The sequence below is a fragment of the Pteropus vampyrus genome, unplaced genomic scaffold (genome assembly GCF_000151845.1).
Source record: "Pteropus vampyrus isolate Shadow unplaced genomic scaffold, Pvam_2.0 Scaffold381, whole genome shotgun sequence".
Lineage (NCBI taxonomy): Eukaryota > Metazoa > Chordata > Mammalia > Chiroptera > Pteropodidae > Pteropus > Pteropus vampyrus.
This window is the reverse complement of record NW_011889162.1, coordinates 299,541-304,794: the sequence shown is the minus strand read 5'-3', so window position 1 is coordinate 304,794 and position 5,254 is coordinate 299,541.

Genomic DNA, 5,254 nt, shown 5'->3' with positions numbered 1-5,254 from the left:
GTGTGACATAAATGGTTAGCTCCTCAGGCGGGGCTCCGGAGCCCCACTAGGAAGTCGAGCTGGGCTTGGCATTTTGGGGGGCGCAGCGGCCCCCAAGCCCACCACCCGCCCAGGTTCTGGGGTTCAGGAGGTTCTGCAACTGCCTCGTCCAGCCCCGCGTACGTCCCTGCAGAATCTGTCCCCACGGGGTCCAGTGGGCCCAGGAGAGGCTGCGGGGCCACCGTGACATAGCAGAGGATTTATGTTCCGTTTCTCAGCTTGCAGTGTGTCATCTTGACATTTCTTTTAGTCAAAGTGTTCTAGTCCCTGCCCTCGGGGTTGTTAATTTCTTGGTCTTCTATCTCTAGAGTGAGGATTAAATAAAATCACCATGTCACGTTGCAGGCAGGCAGGACGCCGGGCTCTCAGTGACCAAGGCAGGGGCAGCACCTACAAATGTCCCCCGAGTTCAGAGTGGGAACTCAGAGAGGCACGCCGACCACCAAAAGTCTTGAGAGTGACTGAAGGAAACAATGTTCTAACAGGATATTTTTTAAAAAAAAACAGTTTTACCGGGGGTGTAACTGCATACAAAGAGCTGCTCACAATTAAAGTGTGCAATCCGATCAACCTGGGCACAGGGATAAGCTCTCCTGACACAGCCCTGTTATCAAAGGAGCGAGCACAGCCGTCACCATGAAAACGTCCCCTCCCCCACCGGCATCTCCCCCTCCCTCCTCCGCCGTTTCGACGCTCCAGTTTAGCCTGATCTTGCCCGACCGTTATATCAATGGAACGCGCTCCCTTTTGTCTGCCACACATAATAACTTTGAGATTGAGCACACCGTGTGTATCCGCGACGCACTCCTCTTCCTGGCCGAGTGGTGTTCCACGGTATACGGTTTTTCTCCATTCATATGTTGAAAGACATTTGTCTGTCTCCAGCTTGGGACGATTACAGTTAAAGCTCTGTGAAGGTGGGTGTGTGCTTTCACTTCTCCTGGATAAGGACCTAGGACTGGAAAGGCTGGGTCCTATCGTGCGATTAAAAGATAACCTTTTAGGTGTGATAAATGCTCTAATGATAAAGAAAAAAAAGAAAAGAAAAAAAAGATTTCAGAACAAATTTTATCCTGTTTGTTTTTTTACTCCAATCTAATATGATAAAAAAAATCTCTAATTTTTTCCCCCAACGTAGTTACTTCTTTTTTTAAAATAGCTGGACGTTTATGGCTTTTACCTGTTACAGTAGAAATGCCAGCAAACGTGCTGAGAGGACCTGACTGACAGAGTGTCTGCAGGTGAGACTTGGAGTATGGAGCATCTCGTCCCGTTCAATATTAAGAATGGGAATTGTACGAATTAAGAAGACCCTTTCTTGTTAATAAAAACTTCCTTTTAACTATGAAAATAAATCAATAAAAGATAACCTTTTGAGAAACTGCCAGACTGGGTTCCCACCAGCACCGGACAAGGGTTCCAGTTTCTCCGCATCCTCGCCGGTATTTGATGTGGCTGCTCTCTACCTGTAGCCAGTCTCCGGGTGTGTAGAGTATCCCATTGGAGTTTGGATTTGCATTCCCCTAATGACAAGTGACGGCGAGCATCTTTTTGTGTACTTATCTGCCATCCATGTATCTTCTTTGGTGACGTGCCTGTTCAAATCTTGTGCCTGTTCTAAAAATTAGGTTGTTTGTTTTCTTCTTAAATTTTGAGGTTTTTAAAATATATCCTGGATACAAGTCCCTTGTCAGACGTGTGATTTATAAATATTATCTCCCGGTCTCTGGTTATATTTTTTTTCTCTTAAAAGTGTCTTTTGAAGAATAGGAGTTCTTAATTTTGGTGGGATCCAGTTTATTGATTTTTTTTTATTTTAGGGACTCTGTTGGGCTTTTGTATCTAAAAAAAATCTTTGCCTAACTCAAGGTAACAGATTTCCTCCAATGTTTCCCTCTTTAAATTTAGTAATTTTATCTTTTACATTTCAGTCTATGCCCCATTTTGAATTAATTTCTGAATATGGTGTGAGGTATGGATGGACACATTTTTTTTGCATGTGGATATCCAATTGTTCCAACACCATTTGTCAAAAAGCCTTTCCTATCTTCACTAACTGACTTTGCACCTTTATTGAAAATCAACTGACTACATGTGTGTAGGTTTATTGCTGGACTCTCTTGTTAAGTACACACAAGACAGGGCAAGGTCTGACTGATCACCTCTTAGCTTCGGGCCATTTATCGCTTATATGCACGGTGAAAGGAAGAATAGCCCCAAGCACCAATTCCTCACGCTCCTTGTCCCACGAAGGACAATACCTAAACAAAAGGGGCCAGATGGTGGCAGTATGACTTGTAGGTTACCACTGAGCAGCCAAATCTAGACTTTAGCTGAGTGGTTTTATGGTCTGCAGCTGTGTTCTGAGGCGGGCAAGGCAGGAAGTTTCAAAGTTCGGGAGAACCCAGGAGGCAATGCAGAGCTGTCTCGTGAAAGCCTCCCAAGAGACACGGGGAGGCAAGTGGACTTTGGCCTGTAGCAGCTCCTTACAAGCTTCCCACCCAGAAGGATCCCGGGCTGTTCTAAGGACACTTAGATCAGCAATGGTTCAAACCTTCATGTGGCCTATGTGGATACACTCAAGGTCGCCAGGGGTCCATGGCAGAGCCATTGCTCCCTATCTCTATTCTGTTTCATTGATGTATTTGTCTGTTTTGACACCAGGACCACATCGTATCAAATACTGTGGCTCTGTAAGAAATCTTCAAGTCAGGAAGTAACAGTGAGCATCCTCTTATTTTTCAAAGTCGTTTTGGCTATTCTAGCCTCTTTGGACTTCCATACAAATTTTAAGATCTGTTTGTCAATGTATACAAAAAAAAAGGTGGGGGGGATTTGACTGGGGTTGCTGTGAATCTATTTGAGGAGAATTGACATTATAAAAATATTGACTCTTCTGACCCGTGAGCACAATAAAGCTCTCTCTTTATTTTGGTCTCTAATTTGTCCAGCTGTGTTTTTGTTTTCAGTATGTAAGGCTTGCATATATTTTGTCAGATTTATTCCTATTTCTGATTTCTATTATTCATATTTCTGATGCTTTTTAAGTGGTATTTTGATTTAAATTTCTGATGGTGTGTGGCTACTATATAAAATTGATAATTTATTTTTGTATATTAATATCATATCCTGCAACCTTGCTAAGCTCACTAATCATTCTAGTAATCTACTGTAAATTCCACAGGATTTCTATGTAAGCAATCATGTCATCTGTGAATGAACACAATTTTACTTTTTTTTCAAACCTAGATGTCTCGCATTACTTTTTCTTGCTTTATTGCACTGGATAGAACCTCCAATGCAATGTTGACTAGAAGTAATAAGAGGAGACAGCTTTCTTTATTCATGATCTGAGGGAAAAGCATTACATCTCTCACCATTGTGATGTTATATGTAGGTTTTTTGTAAATGATCTTTTTCAGGTTGAGAGTGCTCCCTTCTTTGCCTTGTTTGCCACGATTACATACAACCTTGAGACTTACAACACATATTTACCATCTCACAATTCCTGTGGATGAGGAGTTTGGCCATGGCTTAGCTGCGTCCTCTACTTTAGAGTCCCTCACAAGACTGAAATCAAGGTGTCTTCAAGGGTTAGGGGCTCATCCGAAGGGTCAACTGGGGAAGAATCCACTGCTGAATTCTCACGGTTATAGGCAGAATTCAGTTCCTCAAGGACTGTTGGACTGGAGGTCTCAGTTTCTTGCTGACCGTTGATTAAAGGCCATCCTTGGTTTGTGTTTTATTTTTAAAGCAGATTTTTTTCGTAGGCAAATTATAATCGGGTCTTTTTTTTTTTTCATCCAATCTGATAGTCTCTGCCTTTTAACGGGGTGTTTAGATCGCTGACATCCGATGTTATTTTCAAATGGTTAGATTTAAGTCGAACATCTTAGTGTTTTTATTTGTTATTCATCCTTTGTTCCCTGTTCTTCTTTTTCTGCCTTTTTCTGTATTATTTTTCATGATTCCATTTTATCTCCTTTGATGGCTTATCGTATATAGCTTTTTGTTGTGTCATTTTATTTGCTGCTTTAGGTTTACAGTATACATCTTTATCACAGCGTGCCCTCAAGTAATATCATACTACTTCACACATAACATGAAAGCCGTACGGCAGTTCACTTCCATTTCTCTCCTGGCCTTCGCGCTATTGGTATCATCTTACATGTCACTCCTGCATAAAAGTCCCACAATGCATTGTTATTATTTTTATTCGTACGGCAAATTACCTTTAAATATATTGAAATAATATGGAAAAAGTTTTTATTTTTACCTCGGTAGCTTCATTTCCAGATTCCTTCATCCCTTTGTATAGGTCAAAGATTCCATTTGGTATCATCTTCCTTCCGCTCGAAGGAATTTCTTTAACATTTTTTTTTAGGCAAGTTCTGCTGGTGATGAATTCTTCCAGCATCTGTTTGAAAACGTCTTTATTTCGACTTGAGTGTTTGAAAGGTACTTTTGCTTTCACTGCTTTAGACACAGGGCTCCACGGGCTCCTGACTTGCATTATTTTTATGAGAAATCTACTGTCCTTCTTGCATTTGTACGTAATGCCTTTTCATTCCGGCTTTAAGGTTTTCTCCTTATCGGTGCTTTTAACCAATTTAATAATGATGCGTTTTGACATTGTTTTCTTCATTTTTCTTGTCCTTGAAATTCATTGAATTTCTTGGATCTTTTAATCAGATCAAAAGTAATTTGATTACTCTTCATCAAATTTGGAAAAATGTTGGCAATTATTTCTTCACGTTTTTTCTGTACAATCCCCGTCCTTTTTCAGGATCTCCAATTGCACGTATATTACATCCCTTGAAGTTGGTCCACGGCTCATTAATGCTTCGTTTATTTTTTTCTCTGTAATTGATTTATCTTCTGTTCTGAAATATCATCTGTCATTAAACCCACCCCGTATGTTTTTCATCTGACATTATAGTTTTCAACTTTAAATGTACGACCTTCTAACTGACATCTTCCATATCTTTACTTAACATATTTGATCTTTTCTCTAGCTTCTCAAAAACATAGAACACGGTTATAACTATTTAGAGCTCCCTGTCTACTAATTCTATTATCTGAGTCAGTTTTAATGGATTGGGTTTTTTCCCTCATCCTTTATTATATTGGGTGCTGGGTATTTTTATATTCCTGTCAATATCCTTGATCTCAGCTCCGGGATGTAAAGTTACTTGGAAATAGTTTGACGATTTGG